The sequence below is a fragment of the Equus przewalskii genome, chromosome 1 (genome assembly GCF_037783145.1).
Source record: "Equus przewalskii isolate Varuska chromosome 1, EquPr2, whole genome shotgun sequence".
Lineage (NCBI taxonomy): Eukaryota > Metazoa > Chordata > Mammalia > Perissodactyla > Equidae > Equus > Equus przewalskii.
The window spans coordinates 94,127,740-94,151,800 of NC_091831.1; the positions used below are offsets into that span (position 1 = coordinate 94,127,740).

Consider the following 24,061-nt stretch of genomic DNA (forward strand, 5'->3'; position numbering starts at 1 on the left):
AGGGACATCAACAAAGAGACACACAGACACACAAAGACCCCACAGACTCAGACACAGAAAAGTGACAGACACACGACAGACCCACAAAGATAGACACACCAACGGTGTCCCAGGGGATCCAACCTGGGGGCAGGTGAGTGCTTATCTGTAGAGAACTTCAAAATAATAATGAACCCCTCCTTCAGTCTGCTTTTTAAACATCACGTTGTACTGTCAACTCTTTAATTATGTCATCGATAAGATGCTCCTCTCCCCCCGAAATTATTTTGTTAATTCTAACTTGTGGGTTTTTTTCAGATTTTTTTTTATTATGGCAAAATATACATAACATAGGGGCCGGGCCAGTGGTGTAGTGGTTAAGTTCACGTGCTCTGTGTCAGCAGCCCAGGGTTCGCAGGTTCACGGGTTCAGATCCTGGGCATGGATCTACACACCACTCATCAAGCCATGCTGTGGCGGCGACCCACATACAAAATAGAGGAAGATTGGCACAGATGTTAGCTCAGGGACGATCTTCCTCACCAAAAGAAAAAATACATATATACATAAAAAAATATATACATATATAAATATATATATATATACATAACATTTTAGCCTTTTTTTTCTATTTTTATTCTGCTATAACCATTTTTAAGTATACAGTTCAGTGGTATCAAGGACATTCACAATGTTGTGTGACCATCACCACTATCTATTTCCAGAACTTTTTCATCTTCCCAAACAGACTCTTTTCCTATTTAGCAACAGCTTCCACTTCCCCCTCCCCCAGCCCCCCAACCACCTCTTTCTACTTTCTGTTCCATGAATTTGCCTATTCTATGTTTCTCACGTTAAGTGGAATCATACAATACGTGTCCTTTCGTGTCTTAACCTGCTGGCTTTTAATAATAAATATGCAGACTCCAAATCAGCACATTTTTATCATTTACCTTTAATTAGCCCTGTGTTCTACACGGACATAATTCCGACAACTGCTAACTCCACGTTTGGCCTCTGCACCTGTTGGGGGTGGGGGTGGAACCAACCAAGCAGCTTCAGGCGCCATTTGTGTCTCCAAGCCCTAAGTCGGTGACAGTGAAGTTGTAGAAACAGAACTTGAATTGCGTAGTGCTATTTTTGTTTAAAATACAAAACAGTGAATCAGAGAGTGAGCTGTGAGAGGCCACAATAGTTTTGTCGGGAAAGTGCAAATTTTAAATTATGTGGGAAACATTTGACTGAATTTGACCAGTTTGTTTAAAATTGAAGTTTCTTCTTTTTAAATGGTTAGTCTTTTATTCTTATTTAATTCTAAAGTAATTTTGTTCATTACTGGGACAGACCAATATATAGGTATAGATTCCCCCCATTTTAAAAAATAATATAATCTAAAAGTATGCATCCATGTTTTCCTTTTTTGTACTATAATGACTGTTGTATTTTTAATTTTATTTATTTTTGAGATGGCAAGAGTTTACGCAGGAGATTCAATAAAAGAAAATTTTCGTAGCCTGTCATTTATTTATTGTTACGGATTTCACAATTGTTACTGCCAATAATTTTGTCTTATAGAAGAGGGGTAGTGTTAATTATCTGCTCAGGGCATATGCTAGGTAGCCCTGAAACACACAAGTACATCACACACACACACACACACACACACACATATGCACGGCCACCTGCCCTGCTGCCCATCATGGTATGAGTAGGTCTCCCCAGCAGACAGCTGTCCCGGTGATGGGAAAGCTGGTCACCGCCCAACGGGCTCTGCCCACGTTGGGCGCCATTGGGCAAGGTGAGGTCTGGAGTGGTTGGGTGGGAGAGCGCCTGCGACACAGACCCCAGTGGATGCCTGGAGTCGGGGGAACCCCGGCCCCTCGCCCAGTCACTTCCCCACTGCACTTCCGAAGTCCACCACGAGGTGCCGCTGTGGCAAAGCGATCACCGCCTACCGGCCCCTTCCGATCCCACCCGGCGACGTTTCGGAGCGCCCTCTCTGTGCCAGGTACCGTGCCCGGCCCTGGGGATTCCAGATGAGGAAGGTACAGCCTCTCGTGCCCGAGCACCGCACGGCCTGGCGGGGGAGGCTCGCAGGGAAGCAGACAGTGGCAGTGGCCGGGGGCGACGCTGTAGGCTCCCAGGGGCAGGAGGGACCCCGCCAGCGCAGCTGCGGAGCCGGGGAAGCTGAGCCCTGAGGACCCGCAGGAGGAGTCAGGAGCGGGGAAGGGGCCCGAGCGGAGGCGGAGGTGTGCACAGGCCCGGAGCTGCGCAAGGGCGCGGGGGAGCGGTCAGAAGGGGCTGGTCAAGGACGGCCTTTGGTCCGGGCCTAAAGACTTTCCCTGCGGGACTCGAGGGAGCCGCGCAAAGGTCTGGGTGGATGTGCCCTTAGAAACGTACTTTGCTGTCATTTGTGTTCAAAAAAAACGAAAAGAGGCCCCCAAAATAAAGAACATGTACACATACACTCATGAGTACTCATAGAGTGTGCCCAGAGGGTACCCAACAGTGATGGACATCAGTGTCCTCTGGGGTTGGGACTCAAGGCTGGGCACGGGGTGGAAAGGAAACTTACACGGTGTGCGTTTTGTTCCTTTTGAATTTTGAGCCGTGTGAGTGATTCTTCTTTCTGAAAAATGAACAAAATTATTAAATTGAAAATCGTAAAGTCATTATAATTTTTTTAAAAAGGGAGATATTCAGATCACTTTGGCTGTGTTGTGTAGGATGAGTTGGGGAGAGCTGCAGAAGACGGGGGCATTGGTCCTGGGGAGAGATGCAGGGGACCCAGGTCAGGCAGGGAGGCTGGGGGCCGGGGTGAGCACAGGGCTGGAAGTCTCCAGCCTGGCCACAGGCACAGGGTTCAGCTTATGAGCTTTTCTGGGGATACACAAACGTAAGAGGCATGAAAAACCAAAGTATTTCTTCCAGACTTTTAAAAGAAAACTGCAGAATCCAAATGAACAAATACATTAGACATCTACAGTCTACAAGTCGGACTTGTGCCAACCAGCCGGTAGCCACACAGCTGACAGAGTAAATTATATTCAAGGTGAGAGCATGTCAACAAGTTTGGGAAAGGGATGCCCATGGGGGGGGGGGGCAGCATCCTGTGGGCCCTGCCTCCATTCTATACCTCCAGGGCTGAAGCCAGGCACCAGGAGGCTCAGAAGTCACACCCCAGACCAGGAGCAAGTTTCTGAGGCTACAGATACTCCCAGACACCCTCACACTAAGGCCCCCTCCTGCCCCAGGTGAGGAATCTGAGCAGGGGCAGGATGAGGCAGCTCCCAGCGGTGGGGCTGTTTCAAGGAAGGGGTGTGTGGAGAAATGGTGGTGGGATATCTGCAGTGGAAGGGAACCTTGAGAACATGATGGGCAACCCCCTCCTTGGACAGAAGAGGAAGCTGAGCCCAGAGAGGGGCAGAGATCCTCCCAAGGCCACACAGCCAGTTAGCTGTAGTGTGGAGACGCACCCCACCTCCTCTGGCTCCCAGCCCTCAGCGGCCTCCACTTGGCCGCATTGATGCCCTGCATTCCCCACTCCAGAAGCCAGGAGATGACCTCCAGGGGGGCCCTTCTGCTTTCCTCAGGCAGAACTGTCAGCTATTGATGGCTCCAGCAGGATTATTGGTAGGATTCAGGAGGAACTCCGCATTCCAGGCCCTGCAAATGACTGTACCTCCTGGGGAGAGGACTGGAGAGGAGCTCTTGGTCTGGGCCTCCAGACATTTGCCTGGCCCAGGAAGCCTCAAGGAACCACCTGTGTCTCAGGCCTGTAAACTGACCTTCCCCTCGACAGTTTTCTCATCCATGCATCCCTCCTTCACATCAACACATAAAAACCACCAGCTCATCCAGCCTCACAGTCCTGAGGTTCATAAAGGAATGTATTTCCAGATTTGATTCCATCAAAATTAAAAACTTACATGAGGCAAAAGATACCTTCTATGAAGTTAAAAGAAAAGTGACAATTGGAAGAAAATGTCAACAACATAGAGAGGAATAGTATATATAATATATAAAGAGTTCCTACAGATTAACTTTTAAAAATGAGTAACCTAATGGGAGGCAAGGGTCCAGTGAGATAATAGCAGGAAAGTGGTTTCACATGGTTGGAGGAGCTGGACAAATCTGAGTGTCAGTGTCCTGGAAAAGCTCGGGGAGAGGGGCCTTGTTCTTTCTCAGTGGGCACTGGGCCAGCCTACCCTGCCTCTTTCTTCCTGGCTGAGAGACCTGAGTATTTTCTGTGCCAATCAGAAACACACACACACAGCTATGGAAACTTTCTCTTGAGAGCCCCTCTGCACATCTAAGATTTTTCAGTCCCAGGAAGGGACCCCCAGAGTAGACCACCAGCCCTATGAAAAACAGCTGAGCTTGAGGCCTGGCGTGGACACTGAGTCACCTCCCCTACGTCCACTCCCTCCTCCTTCTTGCTAAGGGAACACAAATTCCGTTTGGGCAGCCGCCCCACTCCAGGCCCAACAAAGGACTCCTGATTGGACCCGACCAGAGGTTTTCCAGAGGGGCAGCAGTACCCCTAGGGGCGTGTATATTTCTGCGGGACATTTTGGTCGTCCTAACGATGGGGGCATTGCCGATATTTGGTGAGCAGGGGTCGGGGCTAGAATTCCCGACAGTCGCACATAACAAAGGTTCGGCCTGAATCCCACATGACTTTCAGATGCCCCACTGGCCTGAGACAGGGTGAAAAATGTGAGCCTAGACCCTAAGCCACGTTACATAGTAACAGAAAGGTTTCTTTGCACAGCTGTAATGTACACATCAAATATACACCACACACAGCACAACCACCGCTGTGTACTCTGAGGAAGCGTATGCTCTGTGTTGTTTAGAATCTTCCCAGGAGTGCATTTCATCACAATCACGCACCGGTGACATTTTAGTCTCCAAAACAGTCCACGTGCACCTCTCTGCATCCATCGCTGCTGTGTTTGTGGAGATTTTACATGCAGGTAAAGGCATCTGATTGTTCTGTCATGTCCTCCAGAATACTTGTGCCTGAGCAGGTATCTTGAACTATGTATTATTTTATTATATATTTCCTCTTGTTTTTCCTTTCTAATTAGGACACTGTATTGGTATTTTTGTAATTATATGTGTAAGTGGATTCTCTCTTCTACAGATTTCATTAGGATAGTAATATTTGTTATGGAAGGGGGGTGCTGGGCCTTACAGGATTAGGAATGGCTGGTCCGAGCCAGTCAGTGCCATCTGCCCTGGTTATGAATATGGTCCGTGGATGGGGTGGAACATTTTCTCTCATTGGCAGGAACAAGCAGGCAATCATGTGGCCTGATGGCTACTGGCAGCCATTTTGTGATCATGAAGGGGGCATGTTCCTGAGGATAAAGCCAACATGGAGGACAGAGTCCTTGGAGACCTCACCGAGCCCTGATGTTATCATCTCCAGGGACGCCCTTCCTCTGAACCTCCAGCTCTGTGAGATGTGTCCCTATTGGAAAGGCAGTGGAAACCAACTTTTGGGTGCAATGGCATGAGGGATTTGGGCTAAAATAGCACTACAGCCTCCGTTTCCCCTTCAGAAAGAGGGAACCTCTTCAGAAAGAGCAAGGATACTCCCTCCTCTTACTGCTGATACTGACATGGCTGTTGATATGTCTGACCCTTTAAAGGCCACCAGGAGCCATATCTCAGGAGGGCCATGGCTGCTGCAGACTTCTGCCATAGGTTTCTCTCGACCTCTGAGAAATGTTCTTGTGGCTCAAAGTGGGTCTGGCAGAAAGGTCATGGTCTAGGTCTCTATAAGAACTTGAGGTGGAGTGTCTCTGGGTAAACCGAGAGTAGACTCAGGCCCGGCCACAGAAAACCCAGCTCGGCAGAATCACGGCCTGTTACGCACATCTGGAAGGGCTTGGGAATTATCTGGTTCAGTTCCCCTGTGTATCAGTCAGGACAGCCATTGTTATGCTACAGTAACAAACAACACCCCCAATCTTAGTGGCTTAAAGCAACATCATTTATTTCCTCTCATGTTTACATGTCTATTGCAGGCTGGTGAGGGGCCTCTGCTCATCATAGTCACTCAGGGATGCTGGCTGAAGGAGCTCCATATTGGCCCATACTTCTGCAACTGCCAAGGGAGAGAACTGAGAACGTGGCAAATCCCAAGCTAACTGTCCCTTAGGGGCTTCTGGAAAATGCCACATATCTCTTCCAGTCATATTTCATCGGCCAAAACAAGTCACATGGCCATACCTGCATGCACCAGGGTTGGGATGTGTAGTCCTGCCGGGAGGACCATTGGAGGGAGGGACACTGAAGACGGGGGAACAGTGCTGCAGTCTCCCACACCTGGTTGGCAGTCTGTGGGGCCACCCTTCTGCCTGGTCTCCCAGAGGAACCTTTCCAGGACAGCAGATCTGACTGTGCCTGCTCTCATGAGAGGGCCTCCACGGGGACCCCATCCCTGACCAGACGAAGTTCAAACCTTCCAGCTGGCCATCAAAGCCATGGCCCCTGCCCGCTCTGCAGCTCCTCTCTCTGTATCCCCCACTTATTCATTCATCCATAAACACTCACTGAGTGCTACCTGTGACCACTATGCCGAATGCTGGGCATGAAAGCATATCCAAGACCACCCCTGTGAGCCCCTTGAGGGCCAGGACCACCTCTGGTTCACACGTAAAGACTCCCAGCTCCAGCAGCCTGCCAAGTGTTTCAGAACCTCAGGGCCTTGGCCTAAAGCCCCGCCCCCTCCCTCCTGCCTCCTCCCGCTTCCGGCCCGGCTCCTCCCTGACTTCCACAAGCTGGGCTGTGCCATTTCTGGACACGCCGCCATCGCAGCAGCTCCTCCATGTTATTACAAAGGCTGGTTCTTTTCTCTGTCTCCCCTGCAGACTTTAGCCTCCTCAAAGATGATCATGGGTAATCCATTGTGAAAAATGGCAACAATTTAAATGCTCTACCATAAGGAATTGTTAAATACATCATGGCCATCCATATTCTGGAATATTACAAAGACATTAAAAATGATGGGGTAATGCTCTTTGACTTAACAAGTCTCCTTTAGAACTCCAACCTCAGATACAGCCCTGCAGCCTTATCTGTGGCAATCACCTGAGCGCCCACCAACAGGGCGCTGGTTAAATGCATTCAAGTCCCTAATTGTACAGAATGCAGCTGTTAAACACAGAATGAGACAGCTATACATCAGCCTGGGGACCATGTCTCACATGTACTGCAAAGTGGAAAAAGCGAGCAGAACAGGGTGAATAGTGGGCTAACTTTGTTGCACAAAAAAGATACATGGAAGAACCGGTGAGCTTGTAACACAAAGACTGTCTCCAGGCAGATACAGACGAAACTGGTCTTAGTGGTTGTTCCTGGGCTGGGGAACCAAGGGTGGGGGACCCAGGCAGGAAACTTACCTTTTCTGTCCACCCTTTGTACAGGCGCAACATTTTATAATGTGCTTAAAAAAAAAGTCAGGAAGAAAATGTAACATCCTGGAAAAGCGTTCAAGATGTCTTGTTATCTTCAAGCGATAAATTGAGATTTCAAAATTATAGGTACAATAAGACCCCTCTTTTTGTAGAGGAAAATGTACACTGCGTCTCCTGGTATAGAAAAATGTTGCATTATGTGTTATTTTAACTTGGTTTTATTTGACATCCTCCTGATAAAAATTTAAACAGTAGGAAAGGAAATAAACGAAAAAATACATGTTCCTCTTGCCCTTCCCTCAGTTCGGCTCGCTGTGGCCTCTGCTCAGCTTCTGTCTCACCAAAAATCTTAACAGTCGTTAAGTCTGGGGGCGAGACTGCGGGGGATATTTTCTTTTTGTGCTTTTCTGAAATTTCTAAGTTTTCTCAATAAGCCTATATTGCTATGGAAATAAACAATACACACATTTTTTAAGTACTCGGAATTGAGAGAGGTCTTGGACCTCCCTTCTTCCCTCCTCCCACTCTGAACGGGCTCCTCCTCCACCACTGCCATCCACGCCAGCCCCCCACTCAGTGTAGGAAGCAGATTGGGAGGAAGAAGTGACATTTCCAAGTTCTGGGAAAGGCCTCCAGTTCCGTTTGTAATAAACTCCTCCTTCCTCACCTCCTGCTCTGACCTCATCGCCCTCACCCTCCCCTCCCTCTCTAACCCTCCAGCCACCCAGCCCTTCTCTCAGCCGCCAGAGAAACGCCAGAGGGAAGCAACCTGCTGCCTGTTGATTCTTCAGAGGAGCAGGACCCAGGAATTCTCGTCTGTCTCCTTCTTCCTTGGGGGCTCTCTACAAAGGGATCCAACACACAGAAAAGGAGAGAGGGAAGCAAGCTGAAGAATTCCTCTTTCACAAGATCTCAGGTTAAAAACAACAGGGCTTGTTAAAGCCGCACCTTAATGAGGCTCCTTCTCAGCCTAATTGTCGCCATGGCAATGACCCCTCATGGCCATCTTTAATTAACTCAGAGTCAGAGTCACCAAATGAGCTCTTCCAGTAAATTGCCCGCCAGCCCAGGCAGTCACGCGGTCCCTCCTCTGTCCTCTGGCCTCCGGCACAGGTGATGGGGCAGAAAATTCTCAGCCCGGGCTTTCCTCTCTGCCTCCTGATTCTTCCTGACACAGCCCGGGGAGAGGCTGAGACCCATGGTAATAATAACAATAACAAAAACAATAATAGTAATGAGCTGCTATGCTAAGCACTTTACACACATTATCTCTTTTAATCTTCACAGCAATCCCATGAGGGATGCCCTCGTACTACCTACCTCTTTCAGATGAGGAAACTGAGGCACAGAGAGACTCAGCCAGTAAGTGGCAGAGCTGGGATTAAACATAGGCACTCTGGCTCCAGAGCCGCCCTTGTAATCTCCCCACTAGAGATGGAGTTCACAGGGTCACCTGCTTCTCTTGAGCACAATAAAGACCTGGAGTTCCCTATCTGCTACTTTCCAGCTGTGTGACCTTGGGCCACTTACTTCACATCTCTGAGCCTGGTTCCTCATTTAGAACAGGGAGGGTGATTAAAGTGGGGTGGGGACCTGAACAGCCTCATCAGTTCTGTTCGATAATCACTCCTGACTCCACGAGAACCTTCCTGTTGTCTTTACCCTGGTGTGGTTTCAGAGGCAAGATGGCATGAAGGTTAAGAGATAATAAATGTGATCATCCTTGCAAAGCCCTGAGCACAGTGCTTGCCCAAAGTAAGTGTTCAGTGAATATCGGCTGTTATTATTTTCACCAAGTGGCTATAAATGGCTCAGCTGTCCAAATGTGGAGATGCCCCTGAGAAAGCCTTCCTCCAGGACAGAGCTAACAGCTGGGAACATAGAGAAAAGGAAGCAGTGAGGATGGCCCAATTGCCACCAGTTTTAGAATAGGTGGGAAACAGGCTTCGGACCTGTGGGAGAATGCACTGGAGTGGCAGAGTATAGCTGTGGACCAAAGATGGTAGCCACCATCTTGCCCTAGGCTTGCCCACCGAACATGCTCACATCAGCTTAACCAGATCAGATCAGGAGGTCCGGGTGCCAGCCACTGAGGTGCATTCCAGTCAGAAGGAAGCAAGAAAGGATAAGAGGCACTTCCCCTCCTGCTAGGGACATTCCCTGGAAGATGTGCAAGATACTTCTGATTACATTCAATTGGCCAGAACTTAGTCACGTGTCCACGCCTAGCTCCAAGAGAGGTTGGAAATGCAGCCTTCTTCTGGGGCAGCCATGGGGAATGGGAGACAGTCTGCAGGCTCTGCCACAAACGTTCAAGTCCTTCTCCACACCACCCCAGAGTAATATGTCCAAACCGCAACTCCGGACCATGTCTAAACTCTCCAGTGGCTCTCCACTGCCTTCAGCATGAGCTCCAGATTTATGAGCATGGATTACAAGGCTCTGCAGGGTCTGTCCCCATGGCTTTCCCACTTATACTTCATTCTAGCCACATCAGGCCACAGCCATTCTCCAGATCAGCCGTGCTTCCATGACCCTATGCCTTTGCCCCTGCTTGGAATGCCATTTCATCTCCTCTCTATTTAGTTAGAGTCTCACCTCCTGTCTAGAGCCTTCCCAGGGCCAGAGAGGAAGGGGTGACCAGGATGGACAGGAATGGATGTGCATTCAGACTTGGGCTGAGGCAGGAGGAGGCATTCTGCTGTCCAGGGCTAAAGAAAGGCCTGAGGTGGGGATGTCCCCACCTTATATGTGCCAGGAGGAGGCAAGGTGGGGCTACCTTTGGGCCTTTGAGATGGGAAAGGATAATGGATTCCAATTTTTCCTTCCATCCCCATTTGACAGATGAGGAAACTGAGACCTGGAGACAGGCAATAACTTGCCCAAGGTCACACAGTGGCAGAGTAGGGACTCCTGCTCCCCCATCAGCGCTCATACGATACTTGCGTTAATAGGCTGTAGCCTGTGTAGAGATGTTTTATGGGGTGAGGGGCAGTCCTGGGGGCATGATGCCAGGAGACGTGGTTCCTGCAGGGGCAGGATCAGCAGGGGGTGCTCAGAGGCCTCAGTCTCTCAGTAGCTCCCCTGGCAGCACTAGGAAAACACACACGTGCATGTGTGCAAGCATGTGCGTGCACACACACACACAAACCATTGGAGCCCAGGAGCTGCACTTGGCTTGGCTTTGCAGTTCCCCTACAACATTGGGAGGGGGTGTGGAGTACCTCAATAGAGACCAAGGAGGCTGAGGAACATCCAAGGGGACCACTTGAATCCATCTCCTGTCCTCAATCCACTTCACTTCTGAGGCTCTGGGAGCCTGAGAGTGCAGGGTTCACCCTTGTCTTCGCCCTTGGTGCTTGAGACTGGGGGCATGTGCTCCCCCGCTAGACAGTGAACTCCTGGCCATCATTCCAAAGGCGGGCACAGAGGGAGACAGGACGTCTCTGCTTCTCAGGGCTGCTCATCAGGGCTGCTCTGGGATCACCATGGTCCTAGGTTGTCAGGGGACATGGCACTCTCACTGAGCCCAGGGTTCCTGAGAGGAAAGCCCACTACCATCTCCATAAACTGCCGGCCAAGCAAAGCTGGATTACATTTGGGGGTTATTATAGCTTTCCCAACTTGAAAAGTAAGGTGAAAAGAGGTGTTCAGTGCACTCCTCAGGGCAGGCTGGGCAAGGAAGGTCGCTCTGGAGGGCCTTGAGTCCAGGCATGTGGCCTGCCCAAGGGTATGTGGCCCTAGGCCACTTGGACCCAGACTCACTGGTTGGCAGGAGGCAAGAATATGTCCTGGGTGCTCCCCAGTTCCAGAGATAGAAACCATCCTTCCAGGAGCTCAAATCAAAACCCCCGTGGTCATCCTTGACCCCACTATTTCTCCCACCCACCCCCTACCTCCAGTCCCTCAGAAAACCACAGCAGTTCTGTCTTCAAAATATATGAGAAATAAGCCAGTTCTCACCCATCACTGCCATCCCGACAGGTGTTCAAGGTGGGAGAAGCAGGCAGGGGTTGGGTCATTGAGGACAAAAGGTCTCTTGGCTGTGGCAAGAACTTTAAGTTTTCACTCTGAATTAGATGGGAAATCACAGGAGGGTTTTAAATATGATGAGATTTGCCTCTTGAAAAAACCACTCCGGGTGCTGAGTGGGGAATGGATTGAGGGGGCAAGACTGGAAGTGGTAAGACTAGTTAGGTGGCTATTGAGGCTTGGGGGCAGGATGACGATGACTTGGACTATTTCCCTTCCATGAAGAATCCCGCACCTCGACGCCCTGGAGGAGCCAGCCTCAGAGGCGGGAAGAGGGGCCGGGGTGCGGCTGAGGAAGCGCGCTCTGTCTGTGACTCCAGAAGAGGCGGCCCGCGTTTCAGCACCACGGGGTGGACAGCGCCCGCCCCGCCGCTGGGCTGGGAGCCTGGAGGCGGGGCCGGCTGCTGGGGAAGGAGCCCGGACCAGGCTTAGGGAACATCCTCCTTTGGAAAACCCCGTTTTCTATCGTCAAAAATGGAGATGACAATGCCGCCGCGCCGCTTCACGAGGCCGCTGTGAACGCGGATGAGCCAGACCCTCACGGACTTTGGGAATGCCAATAAGAGCAAGGCCTCTTAAGATAGTTTTCGTCGCACACTCCGGAATTTATTTCTCCGACTTTGGAGAATTAAAAATGAAACCGAGTCTGCAGCAGGTAGGGGAAGAGGCTGTTTGCAACCTAATCTGGGGCATCTCCCCCGCGCAGCCCAGTGTTGCCGGCACCCCTGTGCAGTCACGTCCTGCTGACAAAGCTCCGGAGAACGAAGCTGCTTCTGGAGTTGGACGATCAGTCGGAATCATCTCAGATCCAGTGCAGATTCTCTTCCGCCAATAGCAGTTTCTCCTGGGTGGGGTGGGGTGGGGTGGGGTGGGGTGGGAGAGCCCTCACTCTCTCCTCCTGCCCTCCCCCCGCCCCCCGCACCACCCAGATCTAGTCTCTTGGGACGCATTCTAACCGGTTTGATTTTCCTATCTGGAGGGCAGCAGGATTCTCTTTCCTGGAGCTGGGAGCATCACTTGGAATCTGCAGACTGAAGGGACCCTGCTGTGCCTCCTGAAGGTGCGGTCTTGCCGGGTCAAGGAGGACTGGAGGGGCCGCGGGATTTCTCTCTCTGAAATGACCTCTGGGTTGCAAGTCCCCAAAGGGGAGCTTTCGCTCAGCTTCCCTGAGGGGAAAGAGGGTGGAGAGTGGGACTCTAGTCTTAGGGACACCAGCAAACCACAGCGGGAACCCACCCAGGCATCCCAGAGGGCCCCACACCACTGAACCCTACAGTGACTCTGGCCCTCTACCCTCTCCGCCACCACCCAGGCCCACGCGGCCACCCTACCGGCCGCCTGCCCCTCTCTCCTTCCCTTGCCTCCGGGATGGACGCCCAGGAGTCCCCTGGGAGCCTTCCCACACTGGGAGGGGGTGCCAAGCCCACTGGGAAGGGGCTTGGTCCCTAGGCCTGCTTCTCTCTGAAACGGGGCAGGAGGCCAGCCTCCAACAGGATCCAGGCTCATGGGCCCCAACCTCAGAACCACCCGGCCCTCAAGGGACAATGAGGCGGATACACAAGTGGGGGAGTGCCTGGGACTAGGTTCCTGGGTGTGAAGGGGTGGCCAAAACTGGATCTCAATTCAAACTCCAGCTCCTTCCCTTTTTCTACACTCACTTGGGGACCTTGGGCAAGTCACCCTTCACTTAACTGCTCGAAGCCTCAGTTTCTCCACCTGTGAAATGAGGGGAAAGTAGTTCCTCCCAGGGGCTTCTATCAGGAGTCATTGAGACAAAAGTAAACCTCTTATCACAACCCTCATAAGTGTTGCTCTGTCATTAAAATGTGGGCACCCTCCAGGAAGGGAGGGTGCCTGAGGAGACTTCCCAGAATTAGGGGAGACCTCCCCCACTGCCAACCAGCCCACTTCCTGGTATCTCTCTAGACCTCTGCGACCTCTGTGCAGGGTTGGGCAGACATGTACATGCCCATTTTACAGATGGGAAGAGTGAAGCCGTGGAGGTGACCTGTGCTGCCCAGGGCCCCACTCCAGTTCCTCAGAACAAGACTCCAGGTGAAGGGGACATCGGCCCTCAGCCAGAGTTACCATAGGTGCCTCTCCTCCGTCTCCAGGCCCTAGCACCCCAATTCAGAAACTTCTAAAGGGGCCTAGGGAACAATAGTTGCCCCAGAAACAAGAGCATCCATCTCCCCATGTATCAAGACCTCAGCTTCTTCACCTGTAAAGCCAGGAGAATGTGACCCTCCAGATGAGTGTGAGGATTCAAGGAGAGAAAAATCCAGCAATGTGTCCAGCACTCAGTCCTGAGAGACATCGGTTGGGGAATTCACAGACAGTCTCCCTGAAGGAGCCCACATTCCGCTGAGGGCTTGCTATTTCTGCTCCAAATTGCTCAGAGACGTCAACTGACCTGACCAACCACACAGCTGGAAATGTGGAACTCCACGACTCCAACCCAACTTCCCTAGGAGCACCCGGGAGGGCAGGAGCCAGGCTAGGACAAGTCTGCCAGGACAGAAGCCATGGGTGAAGAGCTGGCAGGGCCCCCAAGGCGGCAAGGACCTGCGCTGGAGTCTCTGTCTCCACGACCCTGTTCCTTGGGGCCCTCCGGCGGGCAGGGAGCATCAAGACCGCTCCCACCAGCTCCATATCCTGCCGTCCCACCGCGCTCTGTGAGAGCTGGGGGTAGGGGACTCTGTTGCCCTGGGGCTAGAAGGAAAGCGTCCTCGGTCGTTCTGCTCCTCAACGTCCTTCTGATTCCTGCATCTTCAAGCCGAGATGCAAACTGGTTTAACCAGCCACAAGGATGGGTCGTTGTCAGCTTTGATATTTTAAAATATCTATGGAAACAACAATTACGTACATACATATACGTACATACGTACCAGGGCTCCCGAATTAGCACTTCCCTCCGCTGCCGATCCACCACGGCAGGGAAGTGATGGAGAAAACGTTGCACGTGAAGGCCAAGGCCAGATCCTTAGCAGCACCGCCTCGTGCAAAGGCAGGGTCGGGGTTTTACCTCCTCGCAGGCCCGCGCAGGGGGGCAGGAAGGGCTGGGGGAGGGGTCCGGTTTTCATTTCCAAACTGCCATGGAAGAGGCCCTGAGCCCAGGCCTCCAGGCCACAGGCTCCCTGTGAGAGGGGCTGGGTGCAGAGGCGGAGGGTGGAGCGGGGAAGCAGAGCACAGAGCCGCTCTGCACGAGCAGGTCGCCACGCACTGGACTTCCCTACCCCAGGCCCCGCCAGGCCCCAAGCCTGGGCCCCTAGTGCGCAAGAAGTCTGGCCTCCACGTCTGCGCTCTTTCCAGGGCACCTCACCATTCCACCCGCACCCCCAACTTCCCCTCCATCCTGCGGGGGCGGCGCCGCCCGGCGCCTGACTGGTGCACTGCACACAGTAGGCGCTCTGTCAAGTGTAACTCCCGCTCTGCTTGCAGGAGCCGGCCACGCTGCGGCGACTCGGGCTCCCCCTGCTGGCGCCCGCGGTAACGACCTGAGCTAGCACCAGCTCGGGAACCTGGAAAGTTTATTTTTTTAAGCCGTAAGGGACCCTCCAACCACCGTCGGCCCGCTCCCACCCTGTCCCCACCTCCCGCCAAAGTCACACGCGAGAGGCTTCCAGGAAGATCTTGTTTTCCTGCAACTTTTTCCTAAATGCAAGCAATATGAAAAATGCACTCATTTACCTAACACGTTTACTGAGCTCTCTGATCTTAAGCCCCTTAGCTAACATGAATTGGGCACTTACTGCGTGAAAGGCACTCTCGGCTCTTCTGCATGTATTAGCTCATTCAAACCTCACAACAACCCCAACATGGTGGTACTGTTATTATCTCCACTTTACAGCTGAAGACACTCAGGCCCCAAGAGACGTGCCCAGGGTCACATAGAGCTGGTGAGTGGCTTTGAACCTGGGTCCTATCCAGCGCTCAGGCTCCTAACCACTATGTTACCCCACGGAACACTGTGGTTTAAAAAAAAAAAAGACATTGGAAGTGGCTTCAAAGCGTCTCTTGTTCTCTAATTTCCCTGGGAAATTTCTCCTAGAAAGAGGAACAAATGAACGTTTTATCTAGAAAGAGATGTCAGGGTTTTCCTGGTCATTTCCCGGGTATGTGTTTGCTTGTGGCACCTGCACTTATAAGAATAAGACAATTTCCCCACATTTTGAAGGAGAGGTAAGGGTAAAAAAAATAAAAGCATGCAAATCACTAGCATTTTGGACATCCCTGCCCTTGTCCCTTCAAAATTGTACTTCCTCCTGGAAAAGAAGAGAATGAGACTTAACAAGAATCAGTGGTCTGTACTTTACTTCTAAGAAGCCAGGAACCCCAAATGAACCTGACCTAATGCTCTTTGACTGCCCCCCACCACCACCCCCTCAAAGAGGACTCAGCACACTCTTTACGAGCCTCGCCTTGTTCCTGGAGACCTGGAATGGCCCTGGGCGCAGCTCCCGTGCAGGGCAATAAGGGCCGTGATAAGGTAACACTGTGCAGAGTGAGTTAGGGAGAGCCAATCTACCTTGCAAAGAGTGCCACAGTGAGCAAGCCATGGACCCAGACCAGGAGTCCAAGAATCTTAAGAGTAGAGAGAGGTCTTGGAGACCAGTTAATCCATCATTTATCCACATGAGGACTTCCAAGATGCCACAACTGTGTCTCAGGCACAGGACATTAAATGGGCCACTCCAGTCCCTGATACCCTATTCCCATGGAAACTAGAAGCCCATCACGCCTCTTTCCACTCTGCCCCAGCCCCATCCCTGTACCCTGCCCCAGGCCCACGTATTGTGTGTGTCTGGTCATCCTTTTAAGATTCTAAGTTTGGGGGCCGGCCTGGTGGTGCAGTGGTTAAGTGCACATGTTCCACTTTGGCAGCCCGGGGTTCAGATCCCGGGTGCAGACATGGCACTGCTTGTCAAGCCATGCTGTGGTAAGCGTCCCACGTATAAAGTAGAGGAAGATGGGCATGGATATTAGCTCAGGGCCAGTCTTCCTCAGCAAAAAGAGGAGGACTGGCAGGAGTTAGCTAAGGGCTAACTCAAAAAAAAAAAAAGACTCTAAGTTCCTCTGAAGACAGGCTTGTATGTTACTCATCACTGTACTCCAAGCTCTGGGCCCAGGATCTGACACAGAGGAGGGGCTGAATGAAATAAATTGCCCCATAGCAATGACTGGTAGTCATCCTGCCTCCATTGGAATCCTCCCAGAAGTGAGGCACTCACTACTTCTCTAAGGGTCTGCTTCCCCTGAGGTTTGGTCGGCAAGTTGAGTTCTCCCTTACACTGCCACCCAGACCCAGTATCACCCTCTGGGCCTTTCCTGAGACCTGGGAAAGGCTACAGATGGTTCCAGAGAGCCAGCACCTGCCTTCTGTCTTTGGAGCCCAGTCCAAAGGGGAAATCTGGAAAAGGGAGATTTCTCTTTCCCAATGGCATGGGGAGACCCCCCCACTGCACCCCAGAGGAGAATCCAGCCCATCTGGGGGCTGAGTTCACAGCACAGTGTGTAGTCGGACAGGGGCTGATCCTTGAAACCCTCCTGCGTGTCTGGTCCTGAGTGTCTTGGAGAGGCTGACCTGGAAATGTGGAAACACTGCGATGGCATTTCAGTTCCATAGTATTCTGGGTTTTCACGTGCCAGTGCGAGCTGGGGATGTGCCTGCGGATCCCTGCATGTGTGTATGTGTCAGTCTCTGTATCTGAACTCAGGCTGGGCATGGATCCCAGACTGCGACCGGAAGCAAGCCTACATCCTGAGGGGGAAGCATGGCATTACCACAGTGTGCACCAGCTGGTAAATGACCTACAGCCACAGAAGAAACGGGGTCTGGGTGACCCTAGAGGTGTATAGATATGTATATATGAGTATGTGTGTGTTCACAAGCAATCCGCAGTTTGGGTGGCTTGTGTGCATGCGTATATACGAATATAAAGACAAACGGGCTCCATATCTGGGTGACAGTGTGTGTGGTATGTGTGTGTATTTACAAGCATCTCCCAACCTGGTGCGGTGACACTGTGATCTTGTGGATGAGCATGCATGTGTGCATGTGTGTGTGTGTGTGTGTGTGTGTGTGTTTACAATGTAATCTCAAGCCTACATGTGAGTGACTATATGTGTGTGTGTGTGTGTGTGTGTGTTTAGACACGAAGCCATACCTGAGTCACCGTCTGGATGACTCCATGTGCACACATGTTGTACATGCACACCCCAGTCTGCTTACAGACCCCCCGACCCCATGGACATATGCAGGTGCTCTAAGCACAGAAGCTGGGCCAGGGCGGGTCCTGAGGCTGGCGGAACGTGTGGGGGAGTGTGCAGAGGTGACCGGTGTTTACGGGGAACCTCACCCAGCCTTTGTCTGATGCCCAATCCCTGTGGCCTCTAAATTCCTCACCCTGGCAGGACCTCACTGTCCTTGCTCCCAGACTGCCCTCCCCAAGGAGCCCCTTTAACTCTAAGCCCCTTTCCCGGCCAGGGGGCTGGGAGTTGGGAGATATTCATCTCTGGAGTTTTTGTCCCGCCTCCTGAAAGGCCTCAATGGCTGGGAATACCATTCTAATTACAGGGAAGCCCAGCTTATGTGGGGGACACAAAGGGCTGTGGTCTCATAGCAGCTCCTTCCCTCCGTCAAATAAGGCTGTCTAATGACGGGGTGAGAGCTGTGAATGCCTAAAACAAACTCGAAAAGGAGGGAAAATAAAGCCGCCGGGGGCTTAAAATATATTAAATTACCCTGATTAGGAGCCCTGGCTTTGCAGGAGCTGGCTGGAGAGGCTGGGGAGGCCGCAAGGCCCACTATTCACGTAGGGGAGGGGTCAGCGGGTCGGGAGGGGTTCACAGGGCCGCGGCCCATTCTCATGCTAACACCAGGGACACGCTGCAGGCTTAGCGGGCTGCAAAATAGAAAAGGGTTTGCCATAATCCTCCTCCTCCCCCGCCCCCAAGCCCAGGAGAAGCGTTGCCTAATTGCAGCCCTTAGAGCCCGCTGGGCACCGGGCAGGGCACAGCCTGGAGCCTGGGCGCGGCCTCCTCACCTCCTCACTTCTTCCTCCTGGAGGCAGGAGTCCCAGTGCACAGGGGCTGGGGAGGGGGGTGTGCCAGGGTGCCTGTGCATGAATGTGCACACACACACTCACCCCTTTTGAGGGTGCAATTATCCACCATTACCCCTTTATACATACACACGCCACTCACAGGCACACACTTCTGTAGGCACAAACACATTTCCACAGAACTTGCAGGCATGCGTACCCCTTCATGGGCGAATGCACACAGGCCCCTCATGCTTTCCCAGGCTCCGTGCACGGACACACACTCCTTCTCAGGGGCCGCATGCTGCTTCCCAGACATGAACACACACGCGCACATGTTCCTTCAGAGGCACCCCAGAACCACGGCCCTGACACAATTTCCATGTTTCACAGCAGAGGAAACTCAGGCTCAGAAGACAGCCAAGGGACAGCCCTTTCCCAAGCCCCCTGCATCCCCCCGACCTCTAACTGCTGCCAGACGTTCTAGCAAACCCCTTCCAGCTCAGAAATTGAGGGGCCAAGTGTCAGGGGCTTCTCCTCCTGCCCCTTCCCTGCCTCTACACACTTAGGTGCACACACACACACATACACTCCACAGTTCCCCTAACAATGATTTTCTCGAGTGTCCACATAGCTACAAACTGAAGAGTCGGCTTGGAAGCTCCTGGCCCGCACCCCGCAGGTCGCGCAGCAGGTGTCTCCGCCACCACTCCCACCCTCGGTGAGCCACGTGCATCTGTGGCTTGGTCCGCGTTACTTTGCCGCTTTGGGACACGGGGGAGTCAGGCGTGGATCTGAACCACAGAGCCCCACAGTGTGGCACCCGGAACCCAGGAAAGGCATCCACACGCGCTCCTCCCCGGCCGGCGGCTCCCTCTGCCGGCGTATCGGGAACAGGCGCGCCGAGGGGTGGGGGGGGGGGGGGGGGGGGGCCAACGAACGCACGTGACCCTCAGACCCGACTGGAGGAGCCCGCGCCGGGAAATCTGCTCCCGCCGGTGCTCGGCTCGGCGGTAGGAGGAGTCAGGGAACCTCTGTCCAGACTGGAACGGAGACTGCGAGAGTAAACTGGGCAGAGGGAACGTGGTAACTCCAAGGCCCGACTTGGCCGCCCCTTTCCCCTGAGGTCTCTAGGAACGCCCCTCTCCTTCCAGCGCCCGGCAGAGAGCCGCCGGCCGCGGGTGTGGAGGGGACCAGGGCAGGCTCACCCAGGGTCTGCCGCCGGCTGCTGGCCACCATGAGCCAGTTGGCCTCAGCGTTTCCATCTGTGCCGTGGGCGAGGGAGGGCCTGGGCAGCCAAAGAGCGCCAGGGAGAAGCCCTACAAAGGGCAGGAAGCCACTCCATGCAGAGAAGGCGGGGACGTCCAAACCCCCAGGGTGAGCCGAGGTCGCTGCAGCCCCTCCTCCCTGGAGGGCGGCGCCAAAGCTAGTTGCAGAGAACAGGGGCAAGACCCCCGGCTGCAGTGGGGGAAGGGAGTGCAACCGGGATCCTCCGGCCTTGGGCACCCAGACACGCAAGTAGTGGCCGGGCGTGTCGTGCAGGCCGGGTTGTTTCAATGAACCGAGGGGTTTCAGAAGGCGAGACTGTGCAGGGACCGCAGATCCCTCCGCATCCCCTCCAGGGGGTCCAACGTATCTGCAACGTGAAATAGCCAGGGGCCCCCTGTACTCCCGAGGCGGGATGGGAGAGCACGTGGCTGCTGAAGCCTAGCTGTGAGGTCAGCTAACAGGCTTCGGTGCCCGCCCTCAGCGCTCCCTTCTCGGCCCCGCGCTTTCGCGCGGGCCCCTCTTTGTCCTGGACCTGCTCGGCTTCACCAGAACGCTCTTTCCGGGGTCTATCGAGGCCCGACCCCACAAGCCTTCCGCAGGCTTGCCAACTCCAGGCCAGGCGGCGCCACGCGCTCCTGTCATCGGGCGGGAGAAACTCCCGCGGGGCCACTCGTCCCCAAGAACCGAGGTGAAATGGGGGGAGGGGGAGGTTTGGGGAGAGTGGGCTGTTCAAGGACAAGCCACGTTGCGTGGGGAGGGCCGGCCTCATGGCCTTGCCACCGCCCATGTCTAGCCCTGAGTGCCTCGCTCGGATCCCCCGCGTTTTCCAAACGGCTGCGCAGGCCTCGGGCCTGGCTGCCCTCTGCAGGCGCGCGAACCAGCCTCGGGGGCTGCCGTGCCCTGCCCCTGTTCGATTTCGCTCCTCCCTGGGCTTTTGGGGAAGTTGAGTCGCAGCTCAAAAGGACTGAACCGAGGGCCTGGCTGCGAAGAGTGAAAATGGGGGCGCCAACAGGAGAGGACTGAAGCCTTTATTGCCCCCACCAGCCTCCAGCCGCGCAGCGGTGGCCAATCCCAGTGTTTGCGGAGGACGCCCAGAGCCTTCTCCCCGTCCCCCAAGTCCTTGGACGCAGCCAGCTGCCCTGAAAGCCACAGATGCCTGCGGAAGCACACACAACCGGGCCATATAGGTATTCAGCACAAACGTGCTAGAGCAACGAATTACAATTCCAGAATTTTCTCCAAATAAAACAAAGCTTCAGGAGGCTAGGCTCAGCCTCTAGACCCTGAGGTGGGGAGGGGGCGCCTGAGAAGAAAGGGTTTGTTGGATGCCCTGCAGGGCTGGAGGAGGGGGGATCCTGCGGCCACAAAAGGGGCCTGCATGGGCTGCAGGCGGCCCACGCGCTGCAACTCAGAAATGCCCAGGTTCTCCCAACGCAGGAGCCGCAGGAGTCCGTTGTGTAGCAGGAAGGCCGGAGACACGGGAATTCCGAGCCATTCCTAGTTTCGAGTCCATCTCTCAAAGTCACCCTCGCAGTTCCAGCGTCTGCCCTCATGCAGATGGCCGACCTCACCAATTACCTCCCTTTAATCATAAAGAGACACGGGTTCTTGTGGGTTTTTTCTAGAATATTCCAAAAATGAGCGGCAGTGTTTGGGCGAATTCGGGGCCTGAGCTTGTTTTCTTCGGCATGATGGCGCTGCCAAGCCTCGGGAAGGAGCACAGCGGGCCTGGCGCCAGCATGGAGTGGGGGAAACGAACCCACCGGCATTTCTGTGGGCGCCCCCAAGTCCCCAGTTCTCGTGCTCAGACCGGGCGCACCCGCCCGCCTCTGGAGGACAACCCAGTTCCCCTTGTAGGCCGGCCCCGAACCAAGCCGAGCACACCCGCCAGCACCCCAGCAGGACCCCAAGGGTCCTACCCAGTCGTTGGCAGGAGACTGGAGACTGGAATTTCAGAGGCTGCTTGCGTTTAGTGTAAAGGGAATGGGCTAGGAAACCCCAAAATGCAGTGATTTTCTAAACATCCTGGGTTCCTGAACCCTGTGTGACCACCTCCAGGAACCACTCAAGGGCTGGGTGGCAGTGCCCGGCATTTGGGAGAGGCCCCAGGCTTCTATTTGTAAAGCACAGAATGAGATCGAGAGAGCCGAAGGAAGACAAAGCCATTTTAAAAGGTTCGATTGGCGAAATCTCCAGACTTATCAAACGGTTTCATTTTCAGAGCTGCCTGTGGCCATACTCAGGTCCAGAAAATCGATTGTGCGAATTCCACCCAGGGAACAGAGCCCTGGGAAGGCGCGCCCGTGTCCGTGTGTTGCAAGCGCATATGTTGGAAGGAATGGATCAGTGAACCCTCAAATAAGCGAGCCCTCAGGACGCAAACGCGTTTATAAACTCACCCGTGTGACTTTGTGTCATCTACGAATTTATGCTCGTTTACCCAGCTTTTTTACCCTCTGGGCGGCTGGCACAGTTGTGTGGGCTAGGCCAGTCACCCCTTCTCTAGCTCTGCACACACAGAAACCTTAGCTGTGTCGGCCAGAAACTACCATTCGGCCCAGCCGGGCCAGAAGAGCCACTTTGCCTTGTGCTGGCGAGGGTTTTTGCAAATTGAGTTGTCGGGGTTGTTATTTGCTCTGTCCTGCTTACCCAAGCCTTAACAGCCAGACCCAGATGTGGGGCCCTGGTGGAGAGAGAGGGGAGCGGAGGAGAGGGAAGGGCTGGGAATGCAGGTGCAGCTGGGGCCCACCCGGCCGAGGTTGACAGGCACCACGGACACCTTAGGCCACCGTTTCTAACATTTAGCCCAAAGTTTGGAGGATCCATGCGGCTTTGGGCAAGTGCGTCCACAGGCCCCTGTAGCCGGAACGCAGAACAAGGCTTTCCGAAGACCGTGCATTCCGCAGGCTGACTTTTCCTATCAATGGGAGAGACGTGGGCTATTGACCCAGCGGCCTGCTCCTCTCCGTCTATTGTTGTGGCTCAATCACGCACTTACGGAAGAAAAGCGAGTTTATCTTAGCTTGGAGGAGCCTCGTGTTGCGAGTGTGTGTATGTTTGTGTGTGTGTGTGTGTGTGTGTGTGCCTAAAGGGTGGGGGAAATTGTGCAGCCACGACTGTGCAGATGGGTTGAGGATAGACACTTTCAGAAAAGGGCCAATTTCCTCTTCACAATGAGCGCTAAGTACCTGATAAATGGGGCTGGTGTTTATTCATGAGCAGGTACTTTGGAGATGGCGATTAGAAAAGCCGCCCGCGCCGCCTCGCCAAGGTACTTAAAGCCGGGCAGGTGCAGCGCCGCGCGCAGCCGGAGCGCACAAAGCCCGCGGCCGCAGCGGCGCGGGGAGGGGCGTGAATGCGGGCCGCGCCGGGCCCCGAGGGCGCGCGGCGCGCAGGCACCGTAGCCCTTTGTTCCCCAGCCGAAGCGAAGGCCACTTCACCGAGGGGCGTCCCGGGGAAAACCTCCCCTCTAATTACCAAGAATTCCCCTTCTTCCCTCCTCCCGGAGGGCAGCCGGGCAACTCTCGGTCTGGCCGACGCGGGGACTCAGCGTGAGACCAGGCTCGGCGTTTGCGTAAATGCTGCTGCGAGCTTGCTATTAGCTAACCCGCTAAGTAACTAACTCAACCGCCAGGAAAGAAACAGAAGCCGGGCCTGGGAACCGCGCGGGCACGCGGGCTCTGGCCGCCCCCGCCGCCGAGGCGCCACCTCTGGCCGTGCGGGTAACCTCGGGCTTTCAGGTTTTGTCTCAACTCCAAGGGGAGAAAATTGGGGTCTGTCTCTTTCCACAGCTTCCTGGCGCCAGGGTCGTGGGACAAACCCGATCTCGCCTTCAGAGTGGCTCCGGAATAAGAATCCCCAGTTTGTGCCCACGACCGGCGGGTGCGTCTGGGCGCGCGCGGACAGAGTGCAGCTGGCGCCCGGGTCTCTGGGCCCAAGGGCAGGGTCCTCCGCGCCACGGACGTGGAGCGGCCAAGAGTTTCCCTCGGGGACCAGCCGGGCACCCTGTGTCTGACATCCCCCCTCCGCAGCTTCGTGGTGTTTCGAGGGTGCTTCGTGTATGTAACGTCTGGAGGTCGGAGGCGCTGGTGTCGTGGGTGCTCTCTTGCCTGATTCCTGGGGCCTATCTGGGTTGCTTTTTTTCTTTTTAAATCGTTTTGAAAACCAGACCTAGATCATTTCTCTCCAGTCCGCAGAATCACAGGTGAAATCTACATTTCGCACAAGTTGGATTCCCCTTGGGGAGACAGGTCTTTCAGAACGACCGTAAACAAGGGGCAGAGACTTGACGTGACCCACCACGAGGCA

At 53.9% G+C, this 24,061-nt stretch overlaps 1 long non-coding RNA gene across 1 annotated transcript in view; it reads right to left on the bottom strand.

Moving 5' to 3' along the window:
* Positions 1 to 310: 310 nt before the first annotated feature.
* Positions 311 to 24,061, bottom strand: part of LOC103563508 (uncharacterized) — a 29,368-nt gene continuing 5,617 nt past the window's right edge. Inside the window, exons 2-4 of the long non-coding RNA XR_011539573.1 lie at positions 2,555 to 2,608; positions 933 to 1,113; positions 311 to 450 (exon numbers count right to left, since the gene is read on the bottom strand). This is a non-coding gene — a long non-coding RNA (uncharacterized lncRNA). The remainder of the gene's footprint in view (positions 451 to 932; positions 1,114 to 2,554; positions 2,609 to 24,061) is intronic.